This window comes from Leuresthes tenuis, unplaced genomic scaffold (assembly GCF_036924035.1).
Source record: "Leuresthes tenuis unplaced genomic scaffold, fLeuTen1.0.hap1 SCAF_6, whole genome shotgun sequence".
NCBI classification, from domain to species: domain Eukaryota; kingdom Metazoa; phylum Chordata; class Actinopteri; order Atheriniformes; family Atherinopsidae; genus Leuresthes; species Leuresthes tenuis.
In genome coordinates, this window is record NW_027325360.1 from 31,905,705 (window position 1) to 31,925,190 (window position 19,486).

The 19,486-nt window shown below is 42.8% G+C and overlaps 3 non-coding genes across 3 annotated transcripts; 1 reads left to right on the forward strand and 2 right to left on the reverse strand.

Annotated features, from left to right (window-relative positions):
• Positions 1-5,825: 5,825 nt before the first annotated feature.
• LOC140310672 (U5 spliceosomal RNA) lies at positions 5,826-5,939 on the forward strand. The gene has a single exon (XR_011916720.1). It is a non-coding gene; the product is annotated as a U5 spliceosomal RNA (small nuclear RNA).
• Positions 5,940-8,989: 3,050 nt separating this feature from the next.
• On the reverse strand, positions 8,990-9,173 carry LOC140310442 (U2 spliceosomal RNA). Its single transcript, XR_011916512.1, has one exon. It is a non-coding gene; the product is annotated as a U2 spliceosomal RNA (small nuclear RNA).
• A 308-nt stretch (positions 9,174-9,481) lies between these two features.
• LOC140310579 (U5 spliceosomal RNA) lies at positions 9,482-9,595 on the reverse strand. The gene has a single exon (XR_011916635.1). It is a non-coding gene; the product is annotated as a U5 spliceosomal RNA (small nuclear RNA).
• Positions 9,596-19,486: the final 9,891 nt, after the last annotated feature.

Sequence of the window (19,486 nt, forward strand, 5' to 3'; positions counted from 1 at the left end):
CAGCTTTTTGCAAATTATGATCTGACATTCACACCTACTTCCAGTCGAACTGCTCTGCTCCCGCTTTTGATTATGTTTGGTTAGATATTTGAACCTTTTCTTAACTGCTTTTTACAAACTTTGGTCGGACGTTCACAATATCTTGCAGCCGAACACCTCCGCTTCCGCTTTTGATGGTGTATATTCGGGCATACGAACCTTTTCTTACCCGCTTTTTACAAACCAAGGTCGGACTTTCACACCTTCTCTTTGCTGAACAACTCCGCTCCCTCTTTTGATTGTGTACAGTCGGGTAATTTAACCTTTTCTTACCCGCTTTTTACCATCTATGGTCGGACATTCACACCGTCTTACAGCGGAACACCTCCGCTCCCTCTTTTGATGATGTATGGTTAGGCATTCGCACCTTTTCTTACCCATTTTTCAGTAATTATGGGTAGACATTCACACCTTCTTGCAGCTGAACACCTCCTCTCCCGCTTATGATCATGTGCAGTTTGATATTCAAAAATTTTCTTTCATGTTTTCTAGCAATTATTGATGGACATTCAGACCGTCTTGCAGCTGAACACCTCCGCTCCCACTTTTGATTGTGTATAGTCGGGCTTTCGAGCCTTTTCCTCCCCGGTTTTTACAAATTATGGTTGGACATTCAGACCTTCTTGCAGCCGAAAACCTCCACTCCCTCTTTTGATCATACATTGTCGGGCATTCGCACCTTTTCTTACCCGCTTTTTACAAACCATGGTCGGACTTTCACACCTTTTAGTAGCCGAACTAATCCGCTCCCGCTATTGATTGTGTACAGTCGGGTATTTTAACCTTTTCTTACCCGCTTTTTACCAACTATGGTTGGACATTCACACCTTCTTACAGCAGAACACCTCCGCTCCCTGTTTTGATTATGTAAGGTTTGACATTCGCACCTTCTCTCACTCGCCTTTTACTATGGTCGGCCATTCACAGCTTCCTCTCCACCATACTTGTATGGTGGGATATTCACACCCACCTGCATCCGAAGACCTCCGCCCCCACTTTTGTTGATATTTAGTCGGTCATTCGCACCTTACCCGCTTTTGGCAAACTATGGCCTTCTTGCAGCCAAACACCTCTGATCTCGCTTTTGATTATGTAAGGTTGGGCATTCAGACCTTGCTTCACCTGCTTTTCACCAAATATAGTCGGACATTCACACCCACTTGCATCCGAAGACCTCCGCCCCAAATTTTGTTGATATTTAGTCGGACATTCGCACCTTACCCGCTTTTGGCAAACTATGGCCTTCTTGCAGCCAAACACCTCTGATCTCGCTTTTGATGATGTAAGGTTGGGCATTCAGACCTTGCTTCACCTGCTTTTCACCAAATATAGTCGGACATTCACACCTTCTTGCAGCCGAACACTTCCGCTCCACCTTTTAGTGTTCTATCACACCTTTTTTTCACCGCATTTTATACATTATGGTTGGAAATTTTCAACCACTCTCATCCGAAGACCTCTCCTCCCGCTTTTGTTAATATATTTGAACTTTAGTCGGACATTCAAACCTTCTTGCAGCTGAACCACCTCCGCTCCCTGTTTTGATCATATATGGTCTGGCAATACTACCTTTTCTTACCCGTTTGTGAGTAATTATGGCTGGACATTCACACCTACTTGCAGCCGAACACAACCTCTCTCGCTTTTGATGATGTATGGACCGGCATTCTTACCTTTTCTAACACATTTTTCAGCAATTATGGTCGGAGATTCACACCTACTCACAGCCGAACAACTCCGCTCCCGCATTTGATGGTGTATAGTCGGGCATTCTCACCCTTTCTCATCAGCTTTTTCCAAATTATGATCTGACATTCACCCCTATTTGCAGTCGAACAGCTCTGCTCCCACTTTTGATTATGTATGGTTGGATATTCGAACCTTTTCTTAACTGCTTTTTACAAACTTTGGTTGGACGTTCACACCTTCTTGTAGCCGAACACATGCACTCCTGCTTTTGATGATGTATGGTTGGGCATTCGCACCTTTTTTTTACCCATTTTTCAGGTATTATGGGTGGACATTCACACCTTCTTGCAGCTGAACACCTCCTCTCCCACTTATGATCATGTGTGGTTTGATTTTCGAAAATTTTCTTTCATGTTTTCTAGCAATTATTGATGGACATTTAGACCTTCTTGCAGCTGAACACCACCTCTCCCGATTTTGATTATGTATGGACCGGCATTTTTACCTTTTCTAACACATTTTTCAGCAATTATGGTTGGAGATTCACACCTACTCACAGCCGAACAACTCCGCTACCGTATTTGATGGTGTATAGTCGGGCATTCTCACCCTTTCTCATCAGCTTTTTGCAAATTATGATCTGACATTCACACCTACTTCCAGTCGAACAGCTCTGCTCCCGCTTTTGATTATGTTTGGTTAGATATTCGAACCTTTTCTTAACTGCTTTTTACAAACTTTGGTCGGACGTTCACAATATCTTGCTTGCAGCCGAACACCTCCGCTTCCGCTTTTGATGGTGTATATTCGGGCATACGAACCTTTTCTTACCCGCTTTTTACAAACCAAGGTCGGACTTTCACACCTTCTCTTAGCTGAACAACTCCGCTCCCTCTTTTGATTGTGTACAGTCGGGTAATTTAACCTTTTCTTACCCGCTTTTTACCATCTATGGTCGGACATTCACACCGTCTTACAGCGGAACACCTCCGCTCCCTCTTTTGATGATGTATGGTTAGGCATTCGCACCTTTTCTTACCCATTTTTCAGTAATTATGGGTAGACATTCACACCTTCTTGCAGCTGAACACCTCCTCTCCCGCTTATGATCATGTGCAGTTTGATATTCGAAGATTTTCTTTCATGTTTTCTAGCAATTATTGATGGACATTCCGACCGTCTTGCAGCTGAACACCTCCGCTCCCACTTTTGATGGTGTATAGTCGGGCTTTCGAGCCTTTTCTTCCCCGGTTTTTACAAATTATGGTTGGACATTCAGACCTTCTTGCAGCCGAAAACCTCCACTCCCTCTTTTGATCATACATTGTCGGGCATTCGCACCTTTTCTTACCCGCTTTTTACAAACCATGGTCGGACTTTCACACCTTTTAGTAGCCGAACAACTCCGCTCCCGCTATTGATTGTGTACAGTCGGGTATTTTAACCTTTTCTTACCCGCTTTTTACCAACTATGGTTGGACATTCACACCTTCTTACAGCAGAACACCTCCGCTCCCTGTTTTGATTATGTATGGTTTGACATTCGCACCTTCTCTCACCCGCCTTTTACTATGGTCGGCCATTCACAGCTTCCTCTCCACCATACTTGTATGGTGGGATATTCACACCCACTTCCATCCGAAGACCTCCGCCCCCACTTTTGTTGATATTTAGTCGGTCATTCGCACCTTACCCGCTTTTGGCAAACTATGGCCTTCTTGCAGCCGAACACCTCTGATCTCGCTTTTGATGATGTAAGGTTGGGCATTCAGACCTTGCTTCACCTGCTTTTCACCAAATATAGTCGGACATTCACACCTTCTTGCAGCCAAACGCTTCCGCTTTTAGTGTTCTATGAGGCATTCACATATTTTTTTTCACCGTATTTTATAGATTATGGTTGGAAATTCTCACCCACTCTCATCCGAAGACCTCTCCTCCCGCTTTTGTTAATATATAGTCGGGCATTCGAACCTTTTCTTACCCGCTTTTTACAAATTATGGTCGAACATTCACTCCTACTTGCAGCTGAATACTTCCGCTCCACCTTTTAGGTATGTATGGTTGGCATTTGCACCTCTTTTTATACTGATTGCTGAAGATTAAGTTGTTCTTTCTCAAACTACAAATTTTTTTTAATTGTTGAAACTTGATTTGAAGTGGATAAATAAGGAGGACAAACAGTTTTAAGTCAGGCTGATAGAAGGAATTAATTTTATAGCAAAATCTGTATTTCGTCATATGTCGAGAGATGCTTATTGCTGAAGAAGTTCTTTCTCATTCTACAAAGTACAACGTTGTTTATCGTTGAAACTTGATTAGACATGAATAAATATGAAGGACAAAGCAGTCTTAACTTGGTTTGAGTTAATGAATTCGTTTTATAGGAGAATCCGAATTCGTGCATAACTCATAAAATAGAGCTTATTTTCGGATTCCTGAAGAATGAGTCTGGTTCTTTCTCATAATACAAAGTTTGTTGTTTATTGTTGAAACTTCATCAGAAGTGAAGAAATAAATGAATGCCTATCAACAAATGTGGGATCTAAACTCTAGTGCTTCCTCTAAAATAATTTCCTTTCTCAATTTAGAAATGTGTGTGTGTAAGTCACAACACCCGTGACACCAAAACGGCTTTCTTTTCTCTACACTCTGCACTATGAGCACACACACCAAATCAGAAAGGCTTTTTTCTCTCTTTTCTACATTATGGACTGTGGGGACACAAAACCGCTCTCTCTCTTTTTTTTTTTTATCGTGTGCCAGGGCGTTGTCTCACGTATTAGATTATGCTTAAGATACGAATGGGTTTATCAGTCACATCAGAATCCATACATACTGATCCTCCCGTAATAAAATGGTCGGATCTTATCAAACACACTTTGTTTCGTGTGACAATCAAGTCAGCGAAACAGCGTATACACGTCAAGACACTGAATCAAGTTTGCCACAAGAACTCATAAGTTTGGCAGTATTGCTCTGCCGTCAGCAATCATACACCCATTTTATTTTCGTGAGACATGTGCAAGCACCTGTTCATCTACTGTTCTATCACTATGAATTAGTGATCTATTATCAATAAGGATACTTCTACAACTACTATCAAAGTATGTCCAGACTTCTTATGTTGTCAGTTGCTATATATGAATAAGTGGGTAGCTACTGACAAGCATTTCACAACCCTAACATATAACATTTCAGGACACACCACACAGTTAACAACCACAGTGAAGCGTGTCAAAGCCCAAACATGTAACATTCAACAGGACACTTACACAACACATTCAAATCAAACAGTCAGACAACATACAAGAACATATACCCCAGCCGGCATTGCTCCCTGCCTATTTTCGTACAGCACACTATGTGTGCGCACACCTTTATTCACAAACTCTTCAACTTATACTCTTTTACCGAAGCTGCTACAGCTCGATTGGCCGAATACCCTTTGATCCTATTTCGGTGAATTTGACATCTGCCTTACATATAACAGATTAGCGGTTTAGCAGTTTTAATTTAGTTTGAGTGAAGGAATTCATTTTATAGCAAAATCCGAAATCGTGAAGAACTCATGAAAGTAAGCTTATTCTCGGATTCCTGAAACTTTAGATTTTCTCTTTCTTTTACTGCAAAGTACAACGTTGTTTTTTTTGTTTAAATCTTTCTAGACATGGTAAATATTAAGGACAAAGCAGTTTTCACATAGTTTGAGTGAAGGAATTCATTTTATAGATAAAATCCCAAGAGTCTGCTGAGAAAAGAGAGTGAATGCGAAGTAGACTTTAACACGGCTATGGGAGCGAGCCGAGTGTGGGCTAACCGGGAGAATTGCTTGAAAGAAACGCGACACCGAATGAGCGATGAGAACAAAGCCTCAATACGGGATTCTCGTGGTGTTTTTGTTGCTGCCTTGTCTTTTGCACAGAGTAAAAGACAAGGCAGCCATCGAATAGGGCCCGATTGTTCCTGGTTGGTCAGCCGAGGAGCAAGGGGGGGGGGGGGGGGGGGAGCAAGCGTCTCAACCAAGCAAAGCTCACCATGGGGAAGGTGGCTATGCCAACTAGCCTGATGCCCTGCTCCCGCAGTGACGGATAATCGTACTCTGGTTTCTCTTCATAACGTACAAGTCTTTCGCCTTTTACTAAAGATTTCTGTGGAGAGCAGCACTAATGAGTTGTTTCTATTTTTGGCAGGCTTTACCTTTGCGGGTGAAGCCCTTTCTGTCTGTGCAAAAGAAATCTTCTTACTGTGCAGAGTGACTTCTCTGAGTAGAGTCGCCTTACTTGTTGCGACTGTGCCGATGTTCGAAGCTGGAATGCAAAGTTGTTGCTTGAATGGTGCTTGCTGGAGCGTGCGGGAGTGCAAAGTTATACCATTTAAAAGGGCTGAAGAGTGCTCAGTGCAGCGGGTGGGCGACACTCTGGCCACCTTGAAAACCGAGGTTACATCCACTACCAGGGGCAGCCCAAGTTCTGCCGCAAGTGTGGTGAGCATGGGCACCTGGTTGAGGCTTGTACCAAGGTGTTATGTGGGAAGAGCAGAGAAATTGGGCAAACTTTTGGAGAGTGTCCAAATGGCAGGAAATGTAATCTCTGTGGAGAATTAAATCACCTCTTCAGAGATTGCCCTAAATCTTTTGCCAACAAATTAAAGACGGTAAAGCCACAGTCAAGCCAACAAAGAGAAGGACCAAAGGTGGCAGTTGGTGAACAAAGTGAAGAGGTTGACCCAATAAATTCAAACTTCCCGCCAAAAGCTTGGATTGGAAGTGAGGAGCAAAAAGGGGAGGGGTCTGTAGAGGCCTCACCACTCACTGTTGAAGTCTGTGAGAATTCACAGGCAGAGGGTGGAGCTACGCTAAATGAGGAGGAAGAGCAGACAGGTGAGTCTAGTGAAGATACTCACCTCCCTGAAGGTCAACAGCCGAAGAGGACGGCATCTGAGCCTCTGATTCCCCAGTGGTATCAGAGAAGAGGGGAAGGGTTAGGTCCCTTTCAGACAGTTCTTCAGTGGAAGAACCTAGAGTCTTCCCCTCCGACTCACCAAATGAGGTCTCCTTTTTAACTTCAGCTCTGCAATCAACCCCCAGGGACTCAAAGTTAAATGCAACATTGCGTCAGAGGCCAACACCGAGAGTCCGAAAAGGAAATATAGATCACCCTACTCACTTTTCACCTAAAGAAATGAAGGAAGAGCTAGTTTCCCAAGAAATAACCTGTGTGTAATTTGTTTTGATAACTTAGAAAAACGAAAATGACATACCTACTTTCCTTTATGCTTTTAATGGTTCTCACCTTCTCAACACTAAATGTGAGAAGTGTGAAATCAAAGACAAGAGCCCAGAGTATTTTATCCTTCTTAGACTCCATAAAATCAGATGTGTTTTTAATACAAGAATGTGGACTACCTTTTTTAAAAAACCATAGACAATGGGAGGAAATGTGGCCCCATTTATCGATATGGAGTGGCTCAAATCAAAATAAAAATGATGGTGTGGCCATTCTAATTAAAAATCTGCATGTTCTGGTGAAAGGTAGCACAGTGGTGAGAGACGGACGGGCACTTTTAGCACACTTGAATTTTATGGGGCAAGACTTTAACCTCTTAAATATTTATGGTTTCAATGGAAAAAATGAAAGGTATGACCTTTTAGAAGATATACAGCTTTACATGCTAGGGCAAGTACCTTTAGTTGTAGGAGGGGGTTTTAACTGTATCTTGAGCAGGAAAGATAGAAAAAGAGCAGGGGTAGATTTTAAAGTGGATAAGACTTCGATTTTACTTCAGGGCATATGCAGGGATTTTAAGCTTACTGACTGTTTTAAAACCATGCATCCCAGAGAGGAGGGCTTCACCTGGTTTAGTCATGATGGCACCAGAGCCTCTCGCATTGATTATTTCTTTACTAGAGATTGCCCACCCACTGATGTTAGATTAACCCCTGTTTTCTTTTCAGACCACCTTATGCTCTCCTGCACCCTTTCACCCCCTTCTGGTGTGACGGTAGGAAGTGGTCTGTGGAAACTCAACTGTTCCCTGTTGGAGGATGAAATCATAGTCAGTCAGTACAGGGAATGTTATAAAGAGTGGCAGACCCTTCAAGACCTCTACGAAACACATGCACAATGGTGGGAAATGGTGAAGGAAACGACCCAGACTTTTTTTAAACAGCAAGGTAAACGTAAAAAAAGGAAAGAGAATAGATGTATGATGGGACTACATAAACGCTTACAGCGCTACTTTAAACTAAATCAGTGTGGCATAGACTTTAAAGAAGAAATCAAAGATGTCAAAAAGGAAATGTCAGTTTCAGCAGAAATAAAGAGTAAAGGAATTTTTGTAAGAAGCAGGGAGCAGGAAATTGAGGAAGGTGAAAAATAAAGAAAGTTATAAATAAAAAGGAGTGTATTCAAAATCTAAAAAGAGAAGATGGGTTTTTAACAAAATCCACACAAGAGATGATTGAAACTGTACATACCTTTTATAGTAACATGTACAAAGAGAAACCAGTGCACTTGGAAACATCGGCAGAAATCTTAAAATTCGTTGACAAAACCGTAAAAGAGAATGCACACTTGACACAGAATTTTACTGCTTTAGAGTTAAAAAAATGCCTAACAGGTTTTAAGAGAAGTCGAGCTCCGGGTTTAGACGGGCTTCCTGCAGAATTCTATCTGACCTATTGGGACCTTTTATCATCAGACATTTTAGATGTTTTTAAAGATTTTGAAAAACTCGACCGACTGCCTGACAGTTTTAGAGTGGGAATAGTGACTCTACTTTATAAAAAAAATGATAAGACTGACCTAAAGAATTGGAGGCCCATCACACTTTTAAACTTTGACTGTAAACTTTTTAGCAAGGTTTTAGCGACACGGATGTCCTCTGTTTTAGAGGAGGTAATTCACCCAGACCAAACTTGTGCCATCTCAGGGAGACAACTCACCGACAGCCTCGTACTGATTCGAGACATCATTGATTACGCTAGAGACAGAAACACCCGGCTTGTCATCTTAAATTTAGACTTTGAAAAAGCATTTGATCGGGTCTCGCATCAATATCTCTTTCAGGTGTTGCAGCCATCGAAAAGGGCCCGATTGTTCCTACTTGGTGAGCTTTGCTTGGTTGAGACGGCTCCCAGAGCCGTGTTAAAGTCCACTTCGCATTCACTCTCTTTTCTCAGCAGATTAAAAGAAAGTTTCATCTTGGGCTCCCTGAAACTTCCATCCTGCACCGCTGTTTGCTTTTTCACAAGAGCAGAGGAGAGCGCACCGTTCCCAGCGGCACTGCAGTACCGGGTCGAGGCTTGGAGTGAACGGAGCAAGCTTCTTTTTCAACTCCTATTCTTAAAAATCCATTTAATATGTTGTCCTCGTATAGAGGACATATTAAACTGATAAGAACAGATACTACACTTGATCTTAGCCAAAAGGCCGAGAAGCGATAACTGTCCACTGTTTCAGGTCCGAGGGCCCTTGCTGGCACAATGCGCACTTGTAGCAATGTTCTTTTTATGGCCATAGGTGGCCAGAGTGTCACGTTGCACCTCCGCCCACCCGCTGCACTGAGCACTCTTCAGCCCTTTTAAATGGTATAACTTTGCACTCCCGCATGCTCCAGCAAGCACCATTCAAGCAACAACTTTGCACTCCAGCTTCGAACATCGGCACAGTCGCAACAAGTAAGGCGACTCTACTCAGAGAAGTCACTCTGCAAAGTAGCAAGATTTCTTTTGCACAGACAGAAAGGGCTTCACCCGCAAAGGTAAAGCCTGCCAATAATAGAAACAACTCATTAGTGCTGCTCTCCACGGAAGTCTTTAGTAAAAGGCGAAAGACTTGTATGTTATGAAGAGAAACCAGAGTACAATTATCCGTCACTGCGGGAGCAGGGCATCAGGCTAGTTGGTATAGCCACCTTCCCCATGGTGAGCTTTGCTTGGTTGAGACGCTTGCCCCCCCCCCCCCCCCCCCCCCCCCCCCCCCCCTTGCTCCTCGGCTGACCAAGTAGGAACAATCGGGCCCTATTCGATGGCTGCCTTGTCTTTTACTCTATGCAAAAGACAAGGCAGCAACAAAAACACCACGAGAATCCCGTATTGAGGCTTTGTTCTGACCGCTCATTCGGTGTCGCGTTTCTTTCAAGCAATTCTCCCGGTTAGCCCACACTCGGCTCGCTCCCATAGCCGTGTTAAAGTCTACTTCGCATTCACTCTCTTTTCTCAGCAGACTCTTGGGATTTTATCTATAAAATGAATTCCTTCACTCAAACTATGTGAAAACTGCTTTGTCCTTAATATTTACCATGTCTAGAAAGATTTAAACAAAAAAAACAACGTTGTACTTTGCAGTAAAAGAAAGAGCAAATCTAAAGTTTCAGGAATCCGAGAATAAGCTTACTTTCATGAGTTCTTCACGATTTCGGATTTTGCTATAAAATGAATTCCTTCACTCAAACTAAATTAAAACTGCTAAACCGCTAATCTGTTATATGTAAGGCAGATGTCAAATTCACTGAAATAGGATCAAAGGGTATTCGGCCAATCGAGCTGTAGCAGCTTCGGTAAAAGAGTATAAGTTGAAGAGTTTGTGAATAAAGGTGTGCGCACACATAGTGTGCTGTACGAAAATAGGCAGGGAGCAATGCCGGCTGGGGTATATGTTCTTGTATGTTGTCTGCCTGTTTGATTTGAATGTGTTGTGTAAGTGTCCTCTTGAATGTTACATGTTTGGGCTTTGACACGCTTCACTGTGGTTGTTAACTGTGTGGTGTGTCCTGAAATGTTATATGTTTGGGCTGTGTGACATGCTTAATGCTTGTCAGTAGCTACCCACTTATTCATATATAGCAACTGACAACATAAGAAGTCCTTGTAGAAGTATCCTTATTGATAATAGATCACTAATTCATAGTGATAGAACAGTAGATGAACAGGTGCTTGCACATGTCTCACGAAAATAAAATGGGTGTATGATTGCTGACGGCAGAGCAATACTGCCAAACTTATGAGTTCTTGTGGCAAACTTGATTCAGTGTCTTGACGTGTATACGCTGTTTCGCTGACTTGATTGTCACAAGAAACAAAGTGTGTTTGATAAGATCCGACCATTTTATTACAGGAGGATCAGTATGTATGGATTCTGATGTGACTGATAAACCCATTCGTATCTTAAGCATAATCTAATACGTGAGACAACGCCCTGGCACACGATAAAAAAAAAAAAAGAGAGAGAGCGGTTTTGTGTCCCCACAGTCCATAATGTAGAAAAGAGAGAAAAAAGCCTTTCTGATTTGGTGTGTGTGCTCATAGTGCAGAGTGTAGAGAAAAGAAAGCCGTTTTGGTGTCACGGGTGTTGTGACTTACACACACACATTTCTAAATTGAGAAAGGAAATTATTTTAGAGGAAGCACTAGAGTTTAGATCCCACACTTGTTGATAGGCATTCATTTATTTCTTCACTTCTGATGAAGTTTCAACAATAAACAACAAACTTTGTATTATGAGAAAGAACCAGACTCATTCTTCAGGAATCCGAAAATAAGCTCTATTTTATGAGTTATGCACGAATTCGGATTCTCCTATAAAACGAATTCATTAACTCAAACCAAGTTAAGACTGCTTTGTGAGAAAGATGAGAAAGAACTTCTTCAGCAATAAGCATCTCTCGACATATGACGAAATACAGATTTTGCTATAAAATGAATTCCTTCTATCAGCCTGACTTAAAACTGTTTGTCCTCCTTATTTATCCACTTCAAATCAAGTTTCAACAATTAAAAAAAATTTGTAGTTTGAGAAAGAACAACTTAATCTTCAGCAATCAGTATAAAAAGAGGTGCAAATGCCAACCATACATACCTAAAAGGTGGAGCGGAAGTATTCAGCTGCAAGTAGGTGTGAATGTTCGACCATAATTTGTAAAAAGCGGGTAAGAAAAGGTTCGAATGCCCGACTATATATTAACAAAAGCGGGAGGAGAGGTCTTCGGATGAGAGTGGGTGAGAATTTCCAACCATAATCTATAAAATACGGTGAAAAAAAATATGTGAATGCCTCATAGAACACTAAAAGCGGAAGTGTTCGGCTGCAAGAAGGTGTGAATGTCCGACTATATTTGGTGAAAAGCAGGTGAAGCAAGGTCTGAATGCCCAACCTTACATCATCAAAAGCGAGATCAGAGGTGTTTGGCTGCAAGAAGGCCATAGTTTGCCAAAAGCGGGTAAGGTGCGAATGACCGACTAAATATCAACAAAAGTGGGGGCGGAGGTCTTCGGATGCAAGTGGGTGTGAATATCCCACCATACAAGTATGGTGGAGAGGAAGCTGTGAATGGCCGACCATAGTAAAAGGCGGGTGAGAGAAGGTGCGAATGTCAAACCATACATAATCAAAACAGGGAGCGGAGGTGTTCTGCTGTAAGAAGGTGTGAAAGTCCGACCATGGTTTGTAAAAAGCGGGTAAGAAAAGGTGCGAATGCCCGACAATGTATGATCAAAAGAGGGAGTGGAGGTTTTCGGCTGCAAGAAGGTCTGAATGTCCAACCATAATTTGTAAAAACCGGGGAAGAAAAGGCTCGAAAGCCCGACTATACACCATCAAAAGTGGGAGCGGAGGTGTTCAGCTGCAAGACGGTCTGAATGTCCATCAATAATTGCTAGAAAACATGAAAGAAAATTTTCGAATATCAAACTGCACATGATCTTAAGCAGGAGAGGAGGTGTTCAGCTGCAAGAAGGTGTGAATGTCTACCCATAATTACTGAAAAATGGGTAAGAAAAGGTGCGAATGCCTAACCATACATCATCAAAAGAGGGAGCGGAGGTGTTCCGCTGTAAGACGGTGTGAATGTCCGACCATAGATGGTAAAAAGCGGGTAAGAAAAGGTTAAATTACCAGACTGTACACAATCAAAAGAGGGAGCGGAGTTGTTCAGCAAAGAGAAGGTGTGAAAGTCCGACCTTGGTTTGTAAAAAGCGGGTAAGAAAAGGTTCGTATGCCCGAATATACACCATCAAAAGCGGAAGCGGAGGTGTTCGGCTGAGAGATATTGTGAACGTCCGACCAAAGTTTGTAAAAAGCAGTTAAGAAAAGGTTCGAATATCTAACCAAACATAAGAATGAGTCTTTTCCGCTTTAGAATGCCCGACTATAGACCATCAAATGCGGGAGCGGAAGTGTTCGGCTCTGAGTAGGTGTGAATGTCCGACCATAATTGCTGAAGAATGTGTTAGAAAAGGTAAGAATGCTGGACCATACATCATCAAAAGCGGTAGAGGTGGTGTTCGGCTGCAAAAAGGTGTGATTGTTCGACTAAAGTTTGTAAAAAGTGGGTAAGACAAGGTGCGAATGCCTGACAATGTATGATCAAAAGCGGGAGCGGAGGTGTTCAGCTGCAAGAAGGTCTACATGTCCATCAATAATTGCTAGAAAACATGAAAGAAACTTTTCGAAAATCAAACCGCACATGATCATAAGTGGGATAGGAGGTGTTCAGCTGCAAGGTGTGAATGTCCACCCATAATTCCTGAAAAATGGGCAAAAAAAAGGTTCGAATGCCCAACCATACATCATCAAAAGCAGGAGTGGAAGTGTTCGGCTACAAGAAGGTGTGAACGTCCAACCAAAATATGTAAAAAGAAGTTAAGAAAAGGTTCGAATATCCAACCAAACATAATCAAAAGCGGGAGCAGAGCTGTTCGACTGCAAGTAGGTGTGAATGTCAGATCATAATTTGCAAAAAGCTGATGAGAAAGGGTGAGAATGCCCGACTATACATCATCAAATGCGGGAGCGGAGTTGTTCGGCTGTGAGTAGGTGTGAATCTCCGACCATAATTGCTGAAAAATGTGTTAGAAAAGGTAAAAATGCCGGTCCATACATCATCAAAAGCGAGAGAGGTTGTGTTCGGCTGCAAGTAGGTGTGAATGTCCAGCCATAATTACTCACAAACGGGTAAGAAAAGGTAGTATTGCCAGACCATATATGATCAAAACAGGGAGCGGAGGAGGTTCAGCTGCAAGAAGGTTTGAATGTCAAACTAAAGTTCAAATATATTAACAAAAGCGGGAGGAGAGGTCTTCGGATGAAAGTGGTTGAAAATTTCCAACCATAATGTATAAAATGCGGTGAAAAAAAAGGTGTGATAGAACACTAAAAGGTGGAGCGGAAGTGTTCGGCTGCAAGAAGGTGTGAATGTCCGACTATATTTGGTGAAAAGCAGGTGAAGCAAGGTCTGAATGCCCAACCTTACATCATCAAAATTAAGATCAGAGTTGTTTGGCTGCAAGAAGGCCATAGTTTGCAAAATGCGGGTAAGGTGCGAATGTCCGACTAAATATCAACAAAATTTGGGGCGGAGGTTTTCGGATGCAAGTGGGTGTGAATATCCCACCATACAAGTATGGTGGAGAGGAAGCTGTGAATAGCCGACCATAGTTTGGAAAAAGCGGGTAAGAAAAGGTTTGAATGCCCGAACATACACCATCAATAGAGGGAGCGGAGGTGTTCCGCTGTACGAAGGTGTGAATGTCCGACCATACTTGGTAAAAAGCGGGTAAGAAAAGGTTAAAATTCCCGACTGTACACCATCAAAAGCGGAAGCGGAGGTGTTCGGCTGCAAGATATTGTGAACGTCCGACCAAAGTTTGTAAAAAGCAGTAAAGAAAAGGTTCGAATATCTAACCAAACATAATCAAAAGCGGGAGCAGAGCTGTTCGACTGGAAGTAGGTGTGAATGTCAGATCATAATTTGCAAAAAGCTGATGAGAAAGGGTGAGAATGCCCGACTATACACCATCAAATGCGGGAGCGGAGTGGTTCGGCTGTGAGTAGGTGTGAATCTCCAACCATAATTGCTGAAAAATGTGTTAGAAAAGGTAAAAATGCCGGTCCATACATCATCAAAATCGGGAGAGGTGGTGTTCAGCTGCAAGAAGGTCTACATGTCCATCAATAATTGCTAGAAAACATTAAAGAAAATTTTCGAAAATCAAACCACACATGATCATAAGTGGGAGAGGAGGTGTTCAGCTGCAAGAAGGTGTGAATGTCCACCCATAATACCTGAAAAATGGGTAAAAAAAAGGTGCGAATGCCCAACCATACATCATCAAAAGAAGGAGTGCATGTGTTCGGCTACAAGAAGGTGTGAACGTCCAACCAAAGTTTGTAAAAAGCAGTTAAGAAAAGGTTCGAATATCCAACCATACATAATCAAAATCGGGAGCAGAGCTGTTCGACTGCAAGTAGGTGTGAATGTCAGATCATAATTTGCAAAAAGCTGATGAGAAAGGGTGAGAATGCCCGACTATACACCATCAAATGCGGGAGCGGAGTTGTTCGGCTGTGAGTAGGTGTGAATCTCCAACCATAATTGCTGAAAAATGTGTTAGAAAAGGTAAGAATGCCGGTCCATACATCATCAAAAGCGAGAGAGGTTGTGTTCGGCTGCAAGTAGGTGTGAATGTCCAGCCATAATTACTCACAAACGGGTAAGAAAAGGTAGTATTGCCAGACCATATATGATCAAAACAGGGAGCGGAGGTGGTTCAGCTGCAAGAAGGTTTGAATGTCCGACTAAAGTTCAAATATATTAACAAAAGCGGGAGGAGAGGTCTTCGGATGAGAGTGGTTGAAAATTTCCAACCATAATGTATAAAATGCGGTGAAAAAAAGGTGTGATAGAACACTAAAAGGTGGAGCGGAAGTGTTCGGCTGCAAGAAGGTGTGAATGTCCGACTATATTTGGTGAAAAGCAGGTGAAGCAAGGTCTGAATGCCCAACCTTACATCATCAAAAGCGAGATCAGAGGTGTTTGGCTGCAAGAAGGCCATAGTTTGCCAAAAGCGGGTAAGGTGCGAATGTCCGACTAAATATCAACAAAATTTGGGCCGGAGGTCTTCGGATGCAAGTGGGTGTGAATGTCCGACTATATTTGGTGAAAAGCAGGTGAAGCAAGGTCTGAATGCCCAACCTTACATCATCAAAAGCGAGATCAGAGGTGTTTGGCTGCAAGAAGGCCATAGTTTGCCAAAAGCGGGTAAGGTGCGAATGACCGACTAAATATCAACAAAAGTGGGGGCGGAGGTCTTCGGATGCAAGTGGGTGTGAATATCCCACCATACAAGTATGGTGGAGAGGAAGCTGTGAATGGCCGACCATAGTAAAAGGCGGGTGAGAGAAGGTGCGAATGTCAAACCATACATAATCAAAACAGGGAGCGGAGGTGTTCTGCTGTAAGAAGGTGTGAATGTCCAACCATAGTTGGTAAAAAGCGGGTAAGAAAAGGTTAAAATACCCGACTGTACACAATCAATAGCGGGAGCGGAGTTGTTCGGCTACTAAAAGGTGTGAAAGTCCGACCATGGTTTGTAAAAAGCGGGTAAGAAAAGGTGCGAATGCCCGACAATGTATGATCAAAAGAGGGAGTGGAGGTTTTCGGCTGCAAGAAGGTCTGAATGTCCAACCATAATTTGTAAAAACCGGGGAAGAAAAGGCTCGAAAGCCCGACTATACACCATCAAAAGTGGGAGCGGAGGTGTTCAGCTGCAAGACGGTCTGAATGTCCATCAATAATTGCTAGAAAACATGAAAGAAAATTTTCGAATATCAAACTGCACATGATCATAAGCGGGAGAGGAGGTGTTCAGCTGCAAGAAGGTGTGAATGTCTACCCATAATTACTGAAAAATGGGTAAGAAAAGGTGCGAATGCCTAACCATACATCATCAAAAGAGGGAGCGGAGGTGTTCCGCTGTAAGACGGTGTGAATGTCCGACCATAGATGGTAAAAAGCGGGTAAGAAAAGGTTAAATTACCCGACTGTACACAATCAAAAGAGGGAGCGGAGTTGTTCAGCTAAGAGAAGGTGTGAAAGTCCGACCTTGGTTTGTAAAAAGCGGGTAAGAAAAGGTTCGTATGCCCGAATATACACCATCAAAAGCGGAAGCGGAGGTGTTCGGCTGCAAGATATTGTGAACGTCCGACCAAAGTTTGTAAAAAGCAGTTAAGAAAAGGTTCGAATATCTAACCAAACATAATCAAAAGCGGGAGCAGAGCTGTTCGACTGGAAGTAGGTGTGAATGTCAGATCATAATTTGCAAAAAGCTGATGAGAAAGGGTGAGAATGCCCGACTATACACCATCAAATGCGGTAGCGGAGTTGTTCGGCTGTGAGTAGGTGTGAATCTCCAACCATAATTGCTGAAAAATGTGTTAGAAAAGGTAAAAATGCCGGTCCATACATCATCAAAATCGGGAGAGGTGGTGTTCAGCTGCAAGAAGGTCTACATGTCCATCAATAATTGCTAGAAAACATGAAAGAAAATTTTCGAAAATCAAACCACACATGATCATAAGTGGGAGAGGAGGTGTTCAGCTGCAAGAAGGTGTGAATGTCCACCCATAATACCTGAAAAATGGGTAAAAAAAAAGGTGCGAATTCCCAACCATACATCATCAAAAGCAGGAGTGCATGTGTTCGGCTACAAGAAGGTGTGAACGTCCAACCAAAGTTTGTAAAAAGCAGTTAAGAAAAGGTTCGAATATCCAACCATACATAATCAAAAGCGGGAGCAGAGCTGTTCGACTGCAAGTAGTTGTGAATGTCAGATCATAATTTGCAAAAAGCTGATGAGAAAGGGTGAGAATTGCCCGACTATACACCATCAAATGCGGGAGCGGAGTTGTTCGGCTGTGAGTAGGTGTGAATCTCCGACCATAATTGCTGAAAAATGTGTTAGAAAAGGTAAGAATGCCGGTCCATACATCATCAAAAGCGAGAGAGGTTGTGTTCGGCTGCAAGTAGGTGTGAATGTCCAGCCATAATTACTCACAAACGGGTAAGAAAAGGTAGTATTGCCAGACCATATATGATCAAAACAGGGAGCGGAGGTGGTTCAGCTGCAAGAAGGTTTGAATGTCAAACTAAAGTTCAAATATATTAACAAAAGCGGGAGGAGAGGTCTTCGGATGAAAGTGGTTGAAAATTTCCAACCATAATGTATAAAATGCGGTGAAAAAAAAGGTGTGATAGAACACTAAAAGGTGGAGCGGAGGTGTTCCGCTGTACGAAGGTGTGAATGTCCGACCATACTTGGTAAAAAGCGGGTAAGAAAAGGTTAAAATACCCGACTGTACACAATCAATAGCGGGAGCGGATGTGTTCGGCTACAAGAAGGTGTGACAGTCCGACCATGGTTTGTAAAAAGCGGGTAAGAAAAGGTGCGAATGTCCGACAATGTATGATCAAAAGAGAGAGCGGAGGTTTTCGGATACACGAAGGTTTGAATATCCTACCATAGTTTGTAAATAGCGGGTAAGAAAAGGTTCGAATGCCCGACTATACACCATAAAAAGCGGGAGCGGAGGTGTTCCGCTGTAAGACGGTGTGAATGTCCAACCATAGTTGGTAAAAAGCGGGTAAGAAAAGTTAAAATACCCGACTGTACACAATCAATAGCGGGAGCGGAGTTGTTCGGCTACAAGAAGGTGTGAAAGTCCGACCATGGTTTGTAAAAAGCGGGTAAGAAAAGGTTTGAATGCCCGAACATACACCATCAAAAGAGGGAGCGGAGGTGTTCCGCTGTACGAAGGTGTGAATGTCCGACCATACTTGGTAAAAAGCGGGTAAGAAAAGGTTAAAATACCCGACTGTACACAATCAAAAGAGGGAGCGGATGTGTTCGGCTACAAGAAGGTGTGACAGTCCGACCATGGTTTGTAAAAAGCGGGTAAGAAAAGGTGCGAATGTCCGACAATGTATGATCAAAAGAGAGAGCGGAGTTTTCGGATACACGAAGGTTTGAATGTCGTACCATAGTTTGTAAATAGCGGGTAAGAAAAGGTTCGAATGCCCGACTATACACCATAAAAAGCGGGAGTGGAGGTGTTCCGCTGTAAGACGGTGTGAATGTCCGACCATAGTTGGTAAAAAGCGGGTAAGAAAAGGTTAAATTACCCGACTGTACACAATCAATAGCGGGAGCGGAGTTGTTCGGCTACAAGAAGGTGTGAAAGTCCGACCATGGTTTGTAAAAAGCAGTTAAGAAAAGGTTTGAATATCCAAACCAAACATAATCAAAAGCGGTAGCAGAGCAGTTCGACTGCAAGTAGGTGTGAATGTCCAGCCATAATTACTCACAAACGGGGGAAGTAAAGGTAGTATTGCCAGACCATACATGATCAAAACAGGGAGCGGAGGTTCAGCTGCAAGGTGTGAATGTCTGACTATAGTTTGTAAAAAGCGGGTAAGACAAGGTGCGAATGCCCAACAATGTATGATCAAAAGAGAGAGCGGAGGTGTTCGGCTGCAAGGTCTGAATGTCCAACCATAATTTGTAAAAACCGGGTAAGAAAAGGCTCGAAAGCCCGACTATCCATCATCAAAAGCGGGAGCGGAGGTGTTCAGCTGCAAGAAGGTGTGAATGTTCGACTAAAGTTTGTAAAAAGCTGGTAAGACAAGGAGCGATGTCCCGACATTGTATGATCAAAAGCGGGAGCGGAGGTGTCCAGCTGTGAGTAGGTGTGATTGTCCGACCATAATTGCTGAAAAATGTGTTAGAAAAGGTAAGAATACTGGACCATACATCATCAAAAGCGGGAGAGGTGGTGTTCGGCTGCAAGAAGGTGTGAAAGTCCGACAATGGTTTGTAAAAAGCGGGTAATAAAAGGTTCGAATGCCCGAATATACATCATCAAAAGCGGAAGCGGAGGTGTTCGGATGCAAGAAGGTGTGAACGTCCAACCAAAGTTTGTAA